Below are 23,018 nucleotides of genomic sequence, written 5' to 3'. Positions count from 1 at the left end.
TGTATTCATTTTATGATGCTTTATGCATAAAAACTATCACATCTCTAAATTAAGCCCTGCCTACATCCTTCTCTGTAAAGACCAAGTGAAATAATTAATATGAGATACACTATCATTGTGAAGGGCTGCCGGCCTGCCATCAAGTAGTCCTTCTAGAGAAGTGCGGGTGGAAGCTGCAGTTCAGGAGCCTGTGACCATGGTGATAGCTTTAATTTTCAACAGAACAAATTGTGAATGTCTGAAAGGTCATAGTGTAAAAATCCCTGAATTGTTGTGTGATCAACCCTTCAAGTCTCTGGTAAACCATGGAGCAATGATATTACCAACTTAGTGTTTGATGTCCAGCTACCTAAGAGTGATCTAATTAATTTCTATAATTGATGAGCACGAGTGGTACAGTGACACCAGTCAAGAAATGAGTATTAGAGTGATCATGCCACATGTCACCTCTTCATGCAGTCACATAGTATCGAGACAACTACATACCACCAACTCCACAGATATATAGGGGACGGAAGTAAATTCTGCTGAAATCTCCACTGGTATAATAATGCAAATGGTTTTCTTTTTATATATTTTCTGAAATTCAATAGAAAATTGGTCTTAAATGTCCTCAGCCCTTTAAGCAACAAGAAAAGTTTTGATGGTACAAGAATAGAGACAAAGATTAAGTTTCCATTCCTTTCCTCTTGTTTTCTCTCAAGTTTTTTTCAGATTCCACATCTTGCTATCTTTCCCCCTTGAACGTCAAAAAAACATTTTTTTTAACTTAACAGTGTCCTGAAAAAGTTGTTTAAATCCTTAAACTATAACTCCCAAAGGTATAAAGATTTCATCCATACAGTTTTATTCTTCAATATTTCAGAGTGACTTCCTGTCCTCCTACCCACAGTATGGCCTTCTCTCCTTGTCTAAACACAAGTGACACCTTTTATGTATAAAGACTAAAGTGAAGTGTCATGAATCACTTCCTTTTTAACGTTTCTCATTAAGCATTTCCTCTCTGTGTCAAAGAGAAATCCATATTATTCTTCCTTAGACTTAAGCCTAATATATTTTCTTTTTGCTTGGAGTATTTTTCCACTTTACTTTACTCCTACATTTCTTCTTGCATCGGGCTCCTTTAGTCCATGACTCCCGATGCCCACACGATTTCTTCATAACCTGGCTCTGTTGTTCAGCGGAGCAGGACATTCAAAAGCCCTAAGTGTCTGATAATATCCTATTCATAACAGGATGGCACAGAGAGCATAATAATAAAAAACTATTGTGAATTATAAAGTTTTATAAAATTTAATATAGTTGGATAAGTAACATTGTAACTACTTTGACGAAAATAAAAGGTTTTTATTTGTCCGTTTGTTTGTTTTTAATTCTTCTTTATCAACTACATGTGCGGTGTAATGGGACAAAGGATAGTCCTGCAGAGAGAAATTCCTTAACAAGCTCTGTGACATTATATGAGCCAATTCACTAGGACTGGTGCTCTGTTTTCACATAATATAATATCCATATTTTGATAACGATCTCTGATTGTTAATATACTAGATTTCCCCTTTATGTTATTTTACTTTTATCTTTAGTGGTAGGAAATGGAACTCAATGTTTTTCTTATATGAAAGTATCAAATTATAATCATTTTCCAGGATAATCTTATCACAGTGCGCAGATTTTAAGGCAGTTTCCTATAATGAGTAAAAAGTTTGCCCAGGAGAACTTGAGGTGTTTATTTTATTAGAGAAATACACGAATATTTTGAAGGAATGAAAGCTATATAATTGAAAAGATATATCCCTGTTCCAGAATTGCTGTCTGGGTGTTAATAACAAACGTTGCAGTAAATTTGTTTGGCAACTGTCCACTTTCTTACCTACTCTGGGTAATGTTTTAGAACACATTCATTCTTCTTAAGATACACCTTTCTATCCAAAGCTATCTGCTTATCTAAAGCAATTTGAATAGAAAGGGAAATCACTGAATCTATTCAATTCTGAGATTTTGGATAGAAAGAGATCCGACAGCAAGAATTTGGATGTGAGGAAGGGGAGGTACTGTGTATATTTGGGGAACTAGAATGCCTAAGTGAAACCTGCTTGAGAATTCAAGTAAGGAGACTTGTATGTATAACCCTTCTCTGCCATTTATTACCTTGTGACCTGGAGCAAAGGAATTGACAAGACATAAATGCTAGGAATCACAGTTATAAGTAACAGGAACCTAACTCTGGCTAATTAAATGAAAAGTGATTTATTGGGAAGATTTATGGAAGGCTAAGAGACTGAAGAGAGGAATGGGCTAGAAGCAAAGATTGTTCTATAGGGCCTCATTTGCTCAAGATTCAATGTCTTTGAAGAGAGAATTTGGCAGAATTTTGATTTATCAGGGATCCAGGTATACCGCACCACAAAGAGGGAGAATCTGACCCTTTGGCATTTACAATATCAGTGGATTGCTCCCCCCAAGATGCACAAAATGGTAGAGAGGTAATTAATTCCTCAATAGGAAATTGAGGTGTCATTAGAGAAGTCACATGGATGCTGGGCAGCTGAAAAGTGAATAATGTCTATTGTACAAAATACAAACAAACACAAATTATTCAATCTCTCTGAACTTTTAGTTTCTTCATCTTTAAATTGATGTTTTCTGAATAATAAAGTATCCTAATTTTTAGCTCTAGAGTTCTTTAGGATTCTACTGTGATTTTAACAAATTTAAAATATTTATTACTATTTATACTCACCAATGAGGATATTTGATAGGGAAAAAGGTAGACGATAAATTATTGAATGAATAATTGTAAGTTATTTTCTAAATTAAAAAATAATAATGGAGAGTTCTTTATTTATGTACAGTGTTATAAGGTAAATAGGAAATGTTCCCCAAAGAACTATCATTTCCCTAAATTAAAAAAGCATAACAAGGAAATGATTCAGACTTATAATTTTATCCTTACCTTTTAACATTGGTCTCATCTAAGAATCAGCATAGGATGTAAGTAAAGCCCATCTGCTTTACATGGTTTTTGACTCATTCTATGCTTGTGACCTTGGGCCAGCTCCTTAACTTTTCCTTAAGTTTCCTCACAGGAAAATGGAGATAAAGTAGGCATGCCTATCCCATGCAGATGTTATGAGGATTAAATGAACTAATGTTCATAAGCACTATATAAGTATAAATTGAAAATACATGTAAATATGAATCTCCTAAATGTAACTGCTCATAAATTCGCATAAATGAACTTATATCTGATTACTGTTTATTTCTTCAGTTCACTGGGTGGTTAATATAAAGGTCTGTGCTCAGTATATGCTACGTAAATATAGATGAAGGCAATGAGTATGTATATAAATGAAATAAATGGATTTTTAAATTTGCTTTCTGTGTTACATTTCCATTGCAATTTCTTGGGATACTAGTACATATTGTGCTGTAAATATCATGTAATTTTTGAAGCTGATGGTTCTATATTAATAGTTTTTGGCATCTAGTACTAATTTTCTGTTAAATGGCTATTGGAGAAAAACATGAAGAATTTAAATTCACCATTAGCTAGTGAAAGCATAGAAATTCCATCAGAATATGCCCATTTATTTTTCCCCATTCCTTCAAAAAGTTAATCCAAAACTTATAGCCTCCAAGTGGGAAACAGTATTTAAGCCTTCATATTGCACTATTTAATCAAATCCCACTTAAGGAATAAGATGTTAAAATAATTTCATTATACAATGATCCCATCCATAAGATGGTTGCAGGAATCTAAGACATCACCAACTTTTTTGTTTATTCATTTCTTTGTTTCACTTTATCCTCTTAGTTATTTACCTATCTCTAATTATCACCTATTCTACCCACAGCCATTTTAGTTCTGGCAACACACATTTACTCAGAATTTTTCAAAAAAATTAGGTCATATAATACATGGTTGATTTCCTTTTATGTAAGCATTACGAATAGCAAGTGACAGGATTAGCCATCCAGCAACCCACAATTGAAGGATATAGTTTAATCACATCCGTGTTAATAAGATTGGCCAAATTTTTGGCCAGTCCTCTGATAAACCAGTCAAAAAAATTATGGAAGTCCTTTTTCATATGAAGAACACTTTCTTAAAATGATAATTCCAACTTGAGAGATATAGGGCCTTAATGATTATGCTTTCTAAAACGTTTGAAAGTATTTTTAAATCATTGAACAGCTATCACATTGGCTTGAACTATGAAATCTTATATTTAAAATAGAATAAGAAAGGAGAATTAGCTTATGATCTGCAATCTAGGTTGCAGAACTTTTTTCTAATTTTTGACTACTTGAAATGAAAAACAAATATTAATTATACTTGATTCCTATTTTGGTGAGACTTTGTCCTGATAAGAGAGTAAGGAGGAGCATATTTTGCCATCAGCTGATGATAATATCATAACTAGAGTGAATGATGGCTGTCAATTTCTATAATAATATGATCGGTCTACTTGCTATATATGTAGATTTCTGGGTCCCACATCCAGAGATTCTGTTTTGGTAGATTTTAATTACCATGCATAGGACATTCTAATGCAGAAGCTAGAGAATCCTGTCAGTACATAAAGGGTGCCCATATATCAGAGGTTTTTCTTGATTTTTTTCAACCCCACTATGTTGAAATTTTAATTGGGTGCAGAACCCATTACCTGTGATGTGACTTTCACTCAGCCTCAATCTTGGCAAAAATATACATTTGTTAACACGCTTTTACCTATAATAGAAGGTAGCATACCCTCAGGAATCTTTGTCCAATCAATGACAGCAAGTCCTTTAAGTGATGCTTTAAGTGTTATTAATGGTGGAGTGAACCTGGAAAATAGTAACCACACACCATTAGCCATCAGCGTTTTCTTGAGGAGAGATGATGTGTCAGTAATTTGCAAAAGAGATCAAAAGATATACCCTTTTATACGTAGATGCAAAGGCAATATATATTGATTCTATTGATTCTATTTGTTACATAGCTTTTACCAAGACCATCTAATACTGATGTGCATTTTTTTTTTACCATCACCCACTGTGTTCTTTCTGCTTTTACATCTGCTAGTCTAGATCATTTCAGTTATGCTTCTCCTTAGATGCTTCAGCCTAGCCATTGGAGCCATCCACCTGCCTGACTTAATCTCCATTTCCATAGAAAATAGATACACACAAATTTAATGATTCCCTGATGTATGCTTTTTTAATTTAGAAAGCCCTAAAGAGACTTATACACACTATTCTTAAAAGCCCATAAAGACCTTTAAACTCATCGCTATATGCCATTCCCTAGTAAGGGACCATGACGTTATATTGGGCTTCAAATTTCGGGGAGTTCTGGATCACAGAGTGTTTCAACAATGGCAATGGAGGGATACTGGTATGGGATACCAATGACAGATGATATATGACTGACAGGGAGCTGTACAGAACATATGTCCAGGGTGCATGGTAATGTTTGGATATACTCATAGTGGCAACAATTAAAAACCACAGTAGGGGGGGTACTGGGTTCCTGGCCAGTGGTGCTCTGTCGTGGTCCCTAGGGGAGCAGCGACAGTCTCCCAGGTACAGTGGTGGGGACCGGGAGGGAGTGAGGGTTCAACAGTGAGCCCCTGATACTAATGACTATGCTTGTGAGCTGATAAACCCAAAATAATAACAAGGCCTAGAGCAACTTTGTGCCTGGGAATTTCCTTCTGTCAGCCTTCATGTTACTCAAATGTGGCCAGTCTCGAAGCCAAACTCAGCATGTAAATGCAATGCCTTCCCCCCAGCGTGGGACATGACACCCGGGGATGAGCCTCCCTGGCAACGAGGGACCACTATCAACTACCAACTGATGATGCAACTGGAAAATGACCTTATACGGAAGGTTCAATGCGGATCAGCAGAATATCCATGTCTACATAAAATACCATGACTTTAAAATGCTGTTTGACCTAAAGTAAGGGGGAAATGGAAAGGAGAAATGAGTTTATATGGCTACGAGTTTCTAAAAAAGAGTCTGGAGGCTGGCAGAAGGTTTGCCCTCATGCACAACTGAGCAGAGTCAGAGAGACAGATAAAGCAGATACAACCCCCAGATATTGGTTCCTTTGAGGGCTAAAGAGACCCATGGGAGTTATGGTCATGGCCGATGGGGTTAACTACCAGGGCAGATGGCCCCTCTTTGGAAATGGTGTTTATGTGTGATGAATCTGGACTCAGATGGGATCTCCCTTCATAAGACTTTCATGCTAATGTGCTGGAGGTGCAGTTAATGTTGGGGTTTAAGATATATTTAGGGGATTTGAATCTCTGGACTGACAATGTGATAGCCAGATCCTGAGCCTCAACAGACTCCAGCACCTACAATCTGATTTATTGGACTTACCACACTCAGCTAAGATGGAGGTGAAGAAGGACAACCACCACACCATGGAGCCTAGAGTGATTACAACTGAAAATGGGAGGATTGCATCCAGCATCCAGGTGGAATCTGAGCCTCCTCTTGACATAAAGGTGCAATGGACACAACCAATCCAGTGTCCACATAGAAGAGGTGGCATTGGATTGGGAAAAGTGGACATAATGGACAAAGGGTATGGGGAAAGGCAGGAAGAGATGAGAGGTGGAGGCGTCTTCGGGACATGGAGCTGCCCTGGATGGTGCTTCAGAGGTAATCACCGGACATTGTAAATCCTCACAGGGCCTACATGATGGAATAGAGGAGAGTATAGGCCATGATGTGAACCAATGTATATGAGGTGCAGAGGTGCCCAAAGATGTACTTACCAAATCCAATGGATGTGTCATGATGATGGGAACGAGTGTTGTTGGGGGGGGGGAGAGGGGGGGTGGGGGGGTGGGGTTGAATGGGACCTCACATATATATTTTTAATGTAATATTATTACAAAGTCAATAAAAAAAAAAAAAATTAAAAAAAAAAAAAAAAAAAAGCCCATAAAGATCTCACCCTGCTCAAGACAGTGGAATGAGACTTCAGGGCCCCATCTGCTCACAGAAACTTTGAACAACATCTTTCTCAATACTCCAGAAAACAGTTAAAGGACTGCATAACAGAGCAAGCAACCAATCAATAAAAAACTTATTTAAAAGTTGTAAGATGCCATCCTCTCTAGCCGCTCTGCCATCCCTTACCAACTCAGCCCAGAGTTAGCACATGCACCCAGTGTGGAGCCCTGGCCCCAGTTCTGGAGGGAGCAGAGTAACCCATGTGTCCCCTGGGAACATGTATGTCTTTCCCAATCTTCTGGTGATGGCTGTCTTGGAACTTGCCCTGCATATACAAGGTACCGCAAAGAACTCTTCTACAGAATGCTTCAGGAAAGCAGTCAATTTGCTACCTGGGTCAAGGAATTGCTGCCTGTAAGATATACTGTGCAGTGGCCAGGACTATGAGAATACTGTTTCCTGGAGAAAAGGGGACATTCGTGTCCTTGTAAATGGGGGAATCTCCAGAGCCACCTGTGTGTGCCCAAGACAAGATGCAATTACAGAAAAGATCAGGATGGCCACTCAACTTTGACCTTGAGCCATTCTCTAAACTTGTTGTATGAATAAACTCTGATGGAAAGCAGTCAAACAGGTCAGTCTGCAAAGATTGGGAAAGGTAATTTCTTTTTCCTTCCTTTTTTATTTTGTTAGCTCCTAGCATTCAAGGAAAGCTCTGTCATAACACTAGTGGGATACAAGCTTAAGAAACAGATGCCTCAGAGTTAAATTCCAGAAATAACATCTTGAAATATCAAATTGTCCAGGTTTCAAAAAAGGATTACCACACATACAAAGAAACAGGAAGTGATGGCCGAGGCAAAAGAGAAAATTAAAGCACCAGAAACCATTAATGAGAAGGACCAAAGCTGGGCTATACAAGACAAAGAATTTTTCAAAAATGTTCCTAAACATACTCAAGGAGCTAAAGGAAAATATGGACAATGACAGAAGAAAGAATCAGTGACCTTGAATATAACACAATTGAAATCATCCCATCTGAGGAGCAGGCAGAAGAAATAATGAAGAAAAGTGAAGGAGAATGAGAACCCTGTGAGACACCACTAAGCATACCTATATACATATTGTGGGAGTCTTAGAAAGAGAAGGGAGAAAGGGCCATATAGAACATTCAATGAAATAATGGCTGAAAACTTCCCAAATTTAATCAAAGACATGAATATACATATCCAAGATATTCAACGAACTACAAACAGGAAATACTCACATAGACCCATGCCGATGAATGTTATAATCTAAGTAATAAGAGCCAAAGATAAAGAGAGGATTCTGAAAGCAACAAGAGAGAAGCAACAACATTAAATGTCAGTTTTTCATCAGAAACCATGAAGGTAAGAAGGCAGTAGGAGGACATATTTAAAGTGCTGAAAGCAAAATGCTGCCAACCAAGAATTCTATATCCAGTCAAACTGTCTTTCAAAAATGAAGATGAGACTAAGATATTCCTGATAAACAAAAGCTGAGGAATTTCATCACCACTGGACTGACCCTACAAGAGATGTCAAAGTGAGTACTGCAGATTGAAAGTAAAGGACACTAGAACAATAGATCAAAGCAGCATGGAAAAGTAATATTTCTGGAAAGGATAACAATAGTGGTAAATATAGATGTCAGTGCTATTTTATTTTTGTTTGCAACTTCACCTTTTATTAATACTTCCTACAGATTTAAAAGAAAAAAGCCTAAAGAGTAATGGTAAATCAATGATTTGGGACTCATAATGTATAAACTGGTACTGTGTGAGAAGGACTGCATAAAAGTGGGAGGAAATGAGATATAGAAACATAGTTTGTATATGCTATTGATGTTGAGTTGGTATCAAAGCAAATGAGATTTTTACAGATTTAGGATATTAAATTTAAGTCGTATTGTAATTACAAATAAAATATTGGAATATATGTAAGTTTATAGAGACAGAGATTAGAGTACAGGTTGCCAGGTGCAGAAGGCAGGGGGAAAGGGGAGTTAATGCATAAAGGATATGGGGATTCTGTTTGGGGAGATGGGCAAGTTAGTAGTAGAAGGTGAATGGATACTGCAACATAGTGAATGTGATTAATCCCACTGAATGGTATGCTTGGGTGTGGTGAGGATGGGAGTGTTATATTGTATAAATGTTTCCACAATAAAAGAAAAAAGACAAAAGGGCAACAAAAGAGATGATGACAGTTAAAGGAAATACATGAACCTGGATGAGATCTAACAAGAAAGGAAAGAAAGCTCAAAAGTACATTATTGGGATATATGAAATAATTGGAATATAGACTGTAGTCTTAATATCAATATTCAATTTCTTGAACTCGGTTAAGTGCACTTAAGGTGGATATATAAGTGAATGTCCTTATTCTTAGGATATGCACATTGCAGTTTTAAGTCTCCAACGAGCATGACGTTTACAACATATACCAAAGGGCTCAGAAAATAGAACGGTAAATAGACAGACAGAGTGATAGAAGTATAGATAAGTAAATGGACTGATAGATTGATGGATTGAGAAAATGATGCAGAAATGTGGCAAAATGCTAATATTGGTGGATCTGTGGATCTGGGGCAATAATGGTATGCTGGAGGGCATTCATACTATTTAATTGTCCTGTAAGTTTGAAATTATTTCAAAATAAAAGTTTAATTTAAAAAAAAAGCTCATGAGAATGAAAATGTCATATTACATGAGAAAAATAGTTAATGATGTGATTGCAATTGATGGTCCATGATAGAGCTGCCACAGTAAGGCATTTCATACTTTTGTATTCATCAGACATTGAGTATATGCTAATGCATCACATATATATTTTTCTTTCTTTATATATTATTTTCTGAGTAGTTAGAAGGTAAAAGTCATAGTGAATTATTTTCATATGAAGAACATTCTAAATTCAGACAGACCTATGTTTGACCCCTTCTCTTACTAGCATGTTTATTTAGTATCTATGAATGGGTTTTATCCCATGAGATTATTTTAAGGATGTGATAAATTGATAAGCTTATTGTGGCAGATTAAGTCTCACTGAATCTTGGTCCACTTCTCTAGATGGATAGGGGTGGTAAATGTGTTGCTTCCTGATTCTCTAAAGCAGATTAATTTATATTATGTGGACTCTCTATCCACTGTTTGCCCAATGACCATAAGAAGGCCTTATGGTGCTAAAGACAGAACAATGACTTCAGTGCCCTGGAGTTAGCATAAATGGAATAAGTGGTTTCATTCTCTGTATTATCATGGTCTCTTTGGATACTCCCATTTTGTAATTCTTTTAAAAATTACATCAACTTTAATCAAATTAAAATTTGATGAAAAAATTTTAAAAAAGGATTTTCACCTTAGTATTTATTTATACTTCACCTTTTTCTGTAAGGGAACTTTTAGCAACATAAAAAATTCATCATGATAATGATAAAAACAGAGGTAGAAAATCACAACAAATGGCCAAAATGCTAAATGCTGAAGAATCGAGACCCCATGTTTGTATCCAAGCTCCTTTTAGGCAGGGTAATAAGGTAATAACAAATTTTACGTATTTTATTTTCAGAGGAGAGGTTGCTTAACATTATTCAGTGGAAATAGGAAAAGTTTTTACATGAGTCCTCAAAAACAGATATTGGATGACATAATGGGCAATATCATCAATGATAAATACATGACCAATATTTCATTTGGCTATTCATTTGGCTATTTAGTTTAAATTTTAGTAAAATCTGAAGACACAGAAAGTATTCATAATTCAGAACAGTTATTCTTAGAAGCACTTAGATACTGTGATCCAGGCATGTGTTTTTCTTATGGTCATGTTGGATCCAAAATAAGTAAATACTTTCCCTGAGTGTCACTTACCTGAATATCACATTCCCTGAATATCATTTTCCTCACCTGAGATTTTAACAGTGGTAAGTTTAGTGTGGACTCGCAATGTTCTATAGCGCTCATTGAGTGTAGAGTAAGAGTCTTGGAAACTAGCTGAACACGTACTAAGACTATATTAGGGAAGTTGAGCAAGGTATCTGTGTTTTCCCTTGATTAAATATCTCCCTACTTCTGCATATGTGGTCCAACAGGCTCCCCAAATTATGTTAGGTAATTGAAATTTTTATAAATTCATTTCTTGTACTCCTCTCTTTGAACATTATATGTCATATTTTTAAAAGTCTTCGAATGGCTCTCTTTAATTGCTGTGAGAAACTTTATGGAATTTTCTTTCCTCTGGCTCTAAGGGATCACCTATATCCTATTTCATCAAAAGATGAGGCCCGTGTTTGTAAGCGGCCTCTGCTTACACCTCTAATTTTCAACATCTACTTCTCAACTCTCTCTCTCTCCTTCCCTCTAATCATAAACATTGTAGTATACAGTAATTCTCTTTCTCTCTCTTTTCAGATCAAGCAAGGTCATGTGGACCCAATTACCATCTCTCACTGGACTGTGGTGTCTTCAAGATCAGTTGTTGTGTGCTAACCCCTGAGTGTTCTCTAGCAGATGTGTAGTTCGTCTGCCCATATCCCCTGGGCCTTACCATTTTAGTGCCCTAAGCCTTACATGGCTTTGCCTGGGCTTGCTCTGGTGGTAAGTGCTGCTCTGCTCTCATGCACTGCAGCTGGAGAATTAAAGATATTTTCCCTCTATCCCTGGTTCGGTATTTGAAGGATGATATAGGAAAGTTATTAAATAAATATTCCAGCCCTCTTGCTTCTCTGATGGGATAACTCTGAGACACATTGTGCACATTGGCTCCCAGAGTTTACCACCATGTTTAAATTTTAGTGACAAAGAACAGTAACTGGCTTGATAATTCCCCCTTTATAGGCTGCCTTCCCTTCCCTGTCTCACTTCCCCACACCCCTAACAGGTGCTTCTGGAGATCACTTACCCAGAGAACAACTAGCAACCATGTCCTTATCTCAGGGTTTGCTTCTAGGGTAACTGTAACTAAAATATGTTCCCTATGCTCAATTCTGAGCCTACCACAGAGACAGAACTTTATAAGCATGTGTTGAATAAATAAATGTTAAATAAGAATGAACCTTACCATTTTATTTGAATTTATATAAACTTAGCTTGTCTTTCAAGGTGAATTGACTAAACTACTCTTACCATATTTTTGCACAGGACATAATTCAGAATCATGTGCACAAAACTTATCTTTGCTATAAATTGCTTTTTTTAAAAAAGACTCATTTATTTCCCCCCCACACACACCTCCCATTGTCTGTTTCCTGTGTCCATTCACTGTGTATTTCTCTGTGTCTGCTTGTCTTCTCTTTAGGTGGCTCTGGGAACCAGTCCTGGGACCTTCCGGAGTGGGAAAGAGATGCTCACTCTCTTGTGCGACCTCAGCTCCCTTGTCTGATATGTCTCTCATTGTTTTTCCTCTGTGTCTCTTTTTGTAGTGTCATCTTGCTCTTCCAGCTTTCCACATGGACTAGCACTCCTGTGCGGGCCAGCATTCACATGGGCCTGCTCTCTGGTAGATGGGAGCCCAATTGCTTGAGCCACATCCACTTCCTTATAAATTGCTTTTTATGTTGATATTTTTCTAGATTATAATAGGTTCTTGGAAGAATGAAGCTTGTACAGGAACAGTTAATAATTAGCACATATTTAAGATAGGAATGCTAACTCTATCTTCAAAACAGATCACGATGACGATTGCAAGCTTCTTTTGCTGTGCCTCCCAAATAAAAAGGAAAACCTAGTCACAGATGTTACAAATAGTTCAAATCTATTCCGGACATTGTACCCCCATATTATTTTTCAGCTACGTTGGTCCTTCATCCCTTGAAGTCTTTCCAATCACTGCTTGTCTCTCCTAATTTCTTAATAATGTGAAGAAAGTAGGTACCATGCCACATTTTAGGATTTGAGGTGGCTTTTTTTTTTTTTTTTTTTTTTGTCACCCACGGTCCAGCAGAGGGAGCAATGAGTCACCCAAAAAAGTCTCAGCCACCTACATACTTGTATACTGGACTCAGAAAGACAATGCTCAAATTTCAGCATAATGTTATCCCTGACAGAAAATGAAGCAGAGACTTAAACAAAGGTACTAATGAAAATGGAGGGGAATGATATTTATGTGGTGGAATTTAAGAGACTGGGCCCATAATATCTCAGACTGAAATCTCTATCATAATCAGTTCTTTCTATTGAGGCAGTAAAGATTTCTCTGAAAGAAGGAAATAGTTTTCAGAAGAAGAGAAAAATACTTAGAAGGTATGACAGCTCATAGGTGCCTTTCCATAGCCTAGTCAGTAGAAGCAGAGATTGTGATGACTAAAGAGCATGTGCTTTGGCTCAGTTCCCGGCACTTCCACGTATTAGCTCTGTGACTTTATTCAAGGGATGTAACCCTTTTTTAATACTTAGATTCCTCAATTTAAAAATGGGAATAATATTAATCACTTCATAGTATTATACTGAGTAGTAAATGAGATAATGCCTAGCATAGACAGGCCAATAGTATCTCAATAAATGGTAGCTTTTCTTACTAGATTGATTAAAGTTACCATGACCTTGAGAAAAAAGGAACAGATTCAAGTTGAAGGAAGAAAAGGGGGTGGGGTGGAATTACAGAGGAGGGGCAATCTAGAGGAAATTATAGGGAGGAGATGAATACTGAGGTATTGGATTTTGGAGGTTGCCCAGTGGACAGTATTAAGCATCTGAGAACTGAAGTATGAAGGTAGGAGAGTCAACCAAAAGAAGCAGGAAAGTGATATGTAAGTCAAGCATTGCCTCATTTATACGTTTAACTGTGCTGATTCTGCCAGGAAATTCTTCTTTAACTTGGACCAAACAGTTGGAAGAAAGGGGGAAACTCAACTAAACTCAATGCTGAATCCTCTTCAAGACAACTTTTCTTTAGTGTACAAAGCATAAAAATATTGGCACAGATACATGAATCTTGAGTCTGCAACTGCGAGCAAGATAGTCTCATCCATCTGCCCCATGGGATCTAAGCTCCCTCTGAATTAGAGGCAGTTGGGCATCACCATCCCAGAATCCTCAGGATTCAGAAATGAATGATGGACTAGAGTAAGCTTACTGTTACTCTGCTATAGACTTATTGTGATTCTATCAATGGAAGAACTTTTATCATTAATGTGGAGGTAGTGGCCGCTGGAAGTTCAGAGACAGGAGGAGAGAGGGAAAAATAGGTGTAATATGGGGGCATTTTCAGGACTTGTCCTGAATGACTTTGCAATGACAGATACAGGCAATTATGCATCTTGTCATAACTTACAAAATTGTGTGGGAGCGAGCGCAACTACAATGGAAACTGTAGTCCATGCTTAGTGGCAATGCTCTAAAATGTGTTCATCAATTGTAACAAATGTACCCACTAAAAAAGGATGTTGTTAGTGTGGGAAAATGTGGGAGAGATAGGGAGCGGGGCATATGGGAATCCCCTATATTTTTTTATATAACATTTATGTAATCTAAGTATCCTTAAAAAATTTTTTTTTTATTAATTTTTTTATTTTTTATTGACTTTGTAATAATATTACATTAAAAATATATATGTGAGGTCCCATTCAACCCCACCCCCCCACCCCCCCTCTCCCCCCCCCCAACAACACTCGTTCCCATCATCATGACACATCCATTGGATTTGGTAAGTACATCTTTGGGCACCTCTGCACCTCATATACATTGGTTCACATCATGGCCCATACTCTCCTCTATTCCATCATGTAGGCCCTGTGAGGATTTACAATGTCCGGTGATTACCTCTGAAGCACCATCCAGGGCAGCTCCATGTCCCGAAGACGCCTCCACCTCTCATCTCTTCCTGCCTTTCCCCATACCCTTTGTCCATTATGTCCACTTTTCCCAATCCAATGCCACCTCTTCTATGTGGACACTGGATTGGTTGTGTCCATTGCACCTTTATGTCAAGAGGAGGCTCAGATTCCACCTGGATGCTGGATGCAATCCTCCCATTTTCAGTTGTAATCACTCTAGGCTCCATGGTGTGGTGGTTGTCCTTCTTCACCTCCATCTTAGCTGAGTGTGGTAAGTCCAATAAATCAGATTGTAGGTGCTGGAGTCTGTTGAGGCTCAGGATCTGGCTATCACATTGTCAGTCCAGAGATTCAAATCCCCTAAATATATCTTAAACCCCAACATTAACTGCAAAAAATTTTTTTAAAGTATATTTAAAACCAAAGAATTCAACCATGATAATATGTAATATCTAAAATGCAATTTATATTCTAATTAATCTAATTTTCTGCTTGTGATTCACACAATGTTCCCAATTTCTCTATTATTTGTACACTCCAGTAATAATAAAAGGTACTAGCTATGAGCACAAAGTAATTATCAATAAATAATTTTTTTTTGTCTTGAGAAAAAAAAAAAAAAGCCTTTCGAAGTAGCAGTAGGCTGAGCTGCCAGCCATTTGGGACACATCTGTTCCCCTGTTTCTACCTCAAGTGTCTGCTTTGTGTGTTACTCTCTTTGTCCATCTCTTAGAAGCAACATTCTTTCTGTTTCTTGTTTTCTGAATGTGTATCCAGACTTACGTGAGACCAGACATGACCTATGCTAAACATATTAGCATGTTTGTAATGTGATCCCTTCCCCTTTTCCCATTTCCCTTGAATTTCTTCTTCCTCGTTTGAAAATCAGCTAAATTACATTCTGTAGTCCACCAAATTCACCTGTATTTTTCTCCTCAATTTCACGCATGTAAATTGAAGGGATGTTGCTGTGGTAACCTTCTGTGAGAAAGCTTTTGAGCTGTTGTATTACTATACATTAAGGTATATTATAGCAGAGGGAATCCTTTTTAAAATAGAAAGAAATTTAACCAAATTTATATCTAGAAATTAAGAAGCACCCGGACTCAGAGTGTGAAAATATTCTGTAATTGAGTTCATCATTTATAAATTTTATTAGTGGCATTACTCTTTGGATCCATTTTTAACTTGCTTTGGAAAACCATTTCCATTTTCTTTTCTTTTTACCCTAGAGCACACTGCAAATTGGCGTCTGGTACAATTGTTCTCAAGTGTATTTCTCAATACGTACTATAATAAGTAGTTCCCAATTTATTCTCTTTGGTTTTCAATAAACATTAGCTCATAATTTTCTTTTTCCTTCTCTAAATTACTTGTTGGGAAACAAAATTTTCATGTGTAGAAGGTGAATTTGATCCTCAGTTAAAGGAATCCATCAAGTCCCAGAGTGTCATGAAGCCAGAGCATTATGGAAAGCTGTGATTTTAAAATGTGACTTGCAGCTGGGTATCAAGAAATTAGGAATATTGGAAGTAAAATCTAGCCTTCCATCCTGGTCTCTCTTCCTTTGCTTCAATGACTTCTACTCATGAATAGGTAAGTAATCTCTTGTTCTTCTGTCAGCCGCCTGCATACACACACACACACACACACACACACACACACATACACACAGACAAATTCCTCATCCAAAGAATCATGTGGCACCCTAAGGAATATACTGCTGGGGATGAACTGTCAGAGCGAAAGGTTAGAAGCACCTCTTCCTCATGGTTTCTTTTCTATAATTCTCTGTCACCCCTCACAGTCCACATATTTTTGAGTCTTTGCCTTTTGAATCTCATTATTTTCAGGCACATTAGACAGAACTCTCAAGAAGAAGAGTTACAGCTTGCTCATTTATATATTCCCCAGCACAGTGCCTAGCACACTGAATCTATCTAGTAACAGTTCCATTGAATAATGTAATGAATGGCACAAAGACGTTATATATGTCCCACAAAAATATATTCATCATTCTTGAGAATCACAACCATTGTGCTATATCCATAGGAATTAACCATGTGCAATGTAGTGTGATCCCTACATAGCATTGGCATCAAATATGTGGAAGTTAATTCAATTCATCTTAATACTGTTTCAGAGTTTTGAATCAATTAATTGGACACCTTACTATCTTAAATATTTTTTTTTGTACCAATTGCTCATTCATTAGCATTTGTACATAGATGCCTGTCAATACTAAAGTATGTTAAACCAGTCTAGATCTTAAGGGAATATTACATGAATTTTAAGGAGTAAAACCATTACCATACCTATTTGGTATAAAATATTTTTTTAATCTCCAAAGAAGTAAGTCCATCAAATTTTTTGTTAAAGTTTATACTTCAGTATGGCTGAAGTTGCTAGAAACTTGTCTTTCCAAATTATTTTAATGTGAAATATGGCATCAAAATATCCCAAATACAAAAAAATAATTTTTTATTGATGTTCTAGCTTTAATTAATCATTTTTTAAATTCTTGATTTAACCATTTAACTATAGAACTCATCAATACCAGGGCCATGCAATTCTATTTTTGGCAAATATGGACTCATTGCATAGTGTTTAAAAATAATGTTTTATTATATTTCTGGTGTGCTAGACAGCTATCTACTCAGAAGTAATATTATATATGCTGGCAATATGCAGCCAGTAGGAAAAGAAATTCTATGATTTTGTGTTTCAAAATTTTTTTTTCTCTTCCATCTGTTTTTTTCAATATTTCATTATCCAGTTGTGATTTGTGATTGTTCATTTTTCCAATGCATTTTTCTAATTGGAAATTATGTAAAATCACATAATTATTGAATTGAATTGAAATCACATTTTTATTTCATGATGAATTCACATGGTTGAATTGAAATCACCTATTGTTTCTTTGACCACAGTTTTTCAAATATTTTAGAATGACAGAAAACACATGTATATTTTCATTACAAAGTAAATAATTTGGCAATATTGCGCAAAGTTTTGCAAATACATATGTACATAAGTGTATATATTATATAATACATGTAATGCTTAAAAATTCTTATACTCAACATCTCTGGCTATTTTCCTCACCTGCCATATCCAATGTCTTTCAGTTCCTCAAATATGAAATTTCTCCTTATGTCTTATGGTTTTTTACTTTCTCTTCTATTTAGAACACATTTTCCCATGCCACTTTCTCTAGTTAACTTCTCCTTACCTTTCTGATGTCCATTCCAGGAACATTTAAGTTGGTAAGTCTACTCTGGGCCTCTGCATTAAACCAGTACAATATGGTGTACTCTTTATTTTGCATGACAATTTTTTATCTATTAGGATGCATCAAAGGTGTAAATATCATATGATTCATAAATATCTGTGTCTTCCATTAGCTCATAGGATCTGTGAAGGAGACATTGTGTCCATTTCATTCACCATAGTGTAAATAACTATAATTCAAATTTAGAAGTGAAAGAGAACCACCCGTTGGTAAATGCTGGCAATACACACTGCATTGTAGAGAACTAGTCTCAGCTTGGTGGGGTGGTGCATATAGTCCACCCTTGTGAAACACAGTTTTATAGAATTGGGGTAGTGTGGTATAGATTGTTTATAATCTGGTTATTCATTTACAAATTCAACATATTGTTCATACTTTCAAGACATTAAAAACATATACTGTGCCAATTTTTATGAACTGTATAAAATCCCATTCTAAGTCTCTGAAAGTTCCAATTTCAATAGATATTTTATTTTCTTTGCTTTTTGTTTGTTTCTACTAAAACAATACTTCTGTAATGATTTGAAAAACTACCCCTAAAGGATCCTTAAGAGAAGGAGAATAGAAGAACACTCATATATTAATAAGATTATTCATTAAAATTTTATTCACATGAAAGCATGCAAATTTTGAAATAAAATCCATAATACAACTTTTTAAAACTATTTCCTAAAAATACTAAAAATGGCCTAGCTGTGTTACTGGTTAATAGGTAAGATACATTATTGCATTGAATCTGTAAGTTTTAGAAATTAAGATCCAATTTACATGGCATATAAGATCAACATCCTGCTTTTTTTTTTTTTTTTTTTGCCTCCTTCTTGGCATCATATACTCCTTCATATGTGTGGGTATAAATGGCAATAATATTTTCATTATCCTTTTATGATAGTTCATGAAACTTTTGAAACCATTTTGGGTCACGCAATGTTAATGTGTCTCATCTTCGTTAGATATGAAGTCACTTGGATCTTGTGGTGGGTTGAAAATATCTCTGACCTGCTTGTCAGTCTGTTTCATTGTCTCAAAGCTCAGTTTGTTGTTTTTTCTGGGAAGAAAGACCACTGATGATATTCTGATGATATTCACTCAAATTTTCATCATGTACAAAGGAACCATCAATTAAATGTGCCAAACAGCAACATATTTTACTCAATATTCAAACTTGCTTTCATTGCATTTTGTGCAGTATAACTAGTAAGGAAAATTTGACTTCCCAATTTTATCATTCAGAATGATCCCTATTTTAAATGAATCTGTGTGGGAAGTGTACTTGGCCCAGTGGTTAGGGCATCCGCCTACCACATGGGAGATCCGCGGTTCAAACCCCGGCCTCCTTGACCCGTGTGGAGCTGGCCCAGGCACAGTGCTGATGCGCGCAAGGAGTGCCATGTCATTCGGGTGCCCCCGTGTAGGGGAGCCCCACACATAAGGAGTGCACCCCATAAGGAGAGCCTCCCAGTGTGAAAGAAAGTACAGCCTGCTCAGGAATGGCACCGCACACACAGAGAGCTGACACAACAAGATGACGCACCAAAAAGAAACAGAGATTCCCGTGCTGCTGACAACAACAGAAGCAGACAAAGAAGAATACACAGCAAATAGGCACACACAACAGACAATTGGGGCGGGGGGAGGGGAGAGAAATAAATAAATAAATAAATCTTAAAAAAAAAAGAATCTGTGAAATAACTAAAGTTAATAATTATTTATTATTAAGGTTAATAAAAATTATTTATCTTAACTTGATATTTTCGCTTTGCCATTATGTTTGTTTCTTTCCTCCATAGCAAAAAATATTAATACAACAGAATTAACAAACTCTATCAGAATATTCTTTCTCACTAAGTCAGCATATATCTCCTAAAGGAGAATTCGTTCTTAAAAGTTTTCTTCATTTAATTAAATATTTCTTAAAAATGAATATTCAGGAGACTTACACCCCAAATTTAATTCTATTGAGTACAATGAAAAAAACCCATACAACAAGACCCACACAACCTTGATGCATGGTGTATTTGATGAATAATGATGAAGTAGATTCTGATGCATAAAGATTTTGATGAGAATTATCATTCTCAATTTTTTAATGTCGAGTTCATTATCACACAATTAAGCCTGAATGTTTAAAGGAGCCAAGAATAGCCATTAGCTTCCTTCATGTTGAGTGCATTTTATAGGGTTCATGAATATGAAAGTTCCACTTTGGTCAATCTTGCTCATGGAAATGTTATTTTTTTTGGTGTCAAGAAAAATGAACTGTCCAATCAAGATGCTGATAATTTGAACATATATATATGACAAAACTCTTTAAGGAATATACAACAAAACTTTTTTTATTCTAGGAAAATTCATATTTATCCCATAGCTTGGAGTAAGGATCCTGTAGGTTAGCAGAAAAATCAAGTTTGACAAGAGAAGCTTAGGACAAATTTTTATAAGGTTTTGTAATCGTGGGTCAAAGGATACTTTCAATTAAGCATTTGATTTATTGTGTCAAATTGCCTGCTAGATAAAATTCAGTTTTATACATCTACCAGTAATAGATGTGATGCTTGTTTTCCTCCCTATACCACCAGCACTGGATTATTCTACTTTAATAAATTTTATTTTGCATTTTAATGCAAAAAGCAGATATTGATAAAAGTGGAACAGACAAGATGACTAGGTGAACGAAATGCACATATGTAAGTCCCCAGTCTTCGCAGCAATTGCTCCCGTGATTAAATATCAAAATCAGTAGCAGTCTTGGTGACATTCCACTAATTTATTCTGGAAAGAGGAAGCTATTATACCAGCTACACAAAGAAAGACAGTAAGTGCCACGTATTCACATACACAGTAAACTCTGCATGGATAGAAATACTACTGCATCTGTTTTGTTCTCCAGTGCAGACCTGACACCTAGAATGAGTGGCATAAAGTATGTTCTTAGCTTTGGAATGCATGAATGAATAAATGGAGAGTTCATTGAATGAATGGATAGTTTAAAGTCTGTTATTTAGTTAAAAACTCAAGTACCTTGGTTATATAAATTACATGAAGGTTAAATCTTGCAAATATATGTGTACACATTATGTTTGATTCTTTCATTTGTGACTGACTTCTCAAATTTAGGGTACATGAAAAATTTTTAATAGACTTAATTTTTTAAAAAGAGAAATACTTATAGAGTTCTTAAAAATAATAAAAATATTTTCAAGATTTTATTTCAGTCAAAATGAAAAAAAAATGTGTTTTTTTTTTCTTCTTCAGGCTAAGGAATTATATTTTGAGGGAAAATAAGAAATATTTAAAAATTTACAGTAACAAAGTCAGAAAATTAAAAACATACATTAAATGTCTAGAAATTTTTAAAACTTTTCATGGCATATATTTAACCTAAAGCAATAAAGCAGGATCTTAAATGTCTTGAGACATTTAAATCTCACTCCTCTTTATTTCATATTATAATTTGTCTTAATCTACAACTTCGTGCTCATTTGAGTAGTTCAGAGAGATGACAATTTCTGAAGAGACTTCATAATGTTAAACTTCATAAAAGAAGAACAGGATTCAGAGGAGAAATCTTTAGCAAGTGGAAGCCTAGCTAAGGAGAAAAATATTTGCCATTGCTTTGCCTGGAGAAAGTTTGGTTTAAAATTATTTCCGGAATATCCAGCTATATAATTATCAAATATTGTTCTTTCCCTCCTCTCAACATTTAAGTTTATCTGTGTCCAATGTAACTCTACTTAGAGCCAAATCTCTCATGCTAAAAATATATAGTACAATAATCAAACATTACTATACCATCAAATAAAATGAATAAGTTAAACATTATGAAATATTCAGCTAAAAAATCAAATTCACTAGCAGTTTTTATTTTGTAAGATAATAGTAATAGAGTGTGGGAATCATGCTAATTTTGAAAACGGGTTCCAGAATGAAATTCTAAAAAGTAGGGTGCCTTTGGTGGATTGATAAAGCATTTAGATTAAACATTTTTTTTCCCACTTAGGAAATACCGTATCTCTGAGATAAACAGAATATGTCACCATTTTTTTCTATTCTGTAGGAAAGCATTAAGCTTGATTTTCACAAAGGGGAAGCCAGAGCCGTCTCTGCCTTTGGAGGAGGGAGGGAAAGATGTTCTAGCAGCTTTGGTGTGCCAAGAATTTGAAAGGTGGTGCCCGATCAAGAAGGGGGGGGCAATGGTGGGAACTGAGGGCAGGGCCAAAACGGGAAGGGCCAATGGTGCGAGGTGAGAGTGGGGCCAAAGCAAGAAGGGCCAATGGTGAGAAGTGGGGGTGGGGCCAATCGTGAAAGCGGTGCCAAATTTGGAAAGATCGCAGGAGTGACAGCAGCGCTGCGTCAGCCCAGCCGCTGGAGTGTAGAGAGCCCTGGAGCAGGAACCGTGTAAATTAGAGGGCTCAGATAGTCTGTAAACCCTGAAGCACCCAGTCAGTGGGGAACAGGGGAGGGACCTGTGTGTTAGGTTTAGCTTATAAATATCACTGTTTCTTGTTGTTGGGTGTGTCACCATTTTATCCAGGTCGTGGGCCCTGCTTACAAGATCATTAATAAAATTCTTTTCCCCTCCACTATATGGTGAGCCTTTGTTCTCTTACAGGTGCAGCTCCCTTTCTAACAATTCCTAGGCTATTTTTTCTCGGTGAAGGTGTTATATCTCTACATATCTTTAAAAACTATTCTAGAATTCTTCCTATTTGGAAACTAATTAATTTTATTTAAGAGCATTTGAAAATTAGGAGAGCATACAATAGAATCAGAATTATTTGTGTACGTATTTTTCTTGCTTATTTTCTCTTTACCTCCTTTCTCCACCCTTCTTCATTCTCCAGTGTACACTGTATTACACATAAAATTTAGAATCCTACTTATTTTCACCTTGCAGTGTAACATCAGCAATTCCTCATGATCTTTATAATTCTTCAAAACAATAAAATAGAGCAGTATAATATTACATCAATT

The sequence above is a fragment of the Dasypus novemcinctus genome, chromosome 7 (genome assembly GCF_030445035.2).
Source record: "Dasypus novemcinctus isolate mDasNov1 chromosome 7, mDasNov1.1.hap2, whole genome shotgun sequence".
NCBI lineage: Eukaryota > Metazoa > Chordata > Mammalia > Cingulata > Dasypodidae > Dasypus > Dasypus novemcinctus.
Note: the sequence above shows the minus strand (reverse complement) of the source record.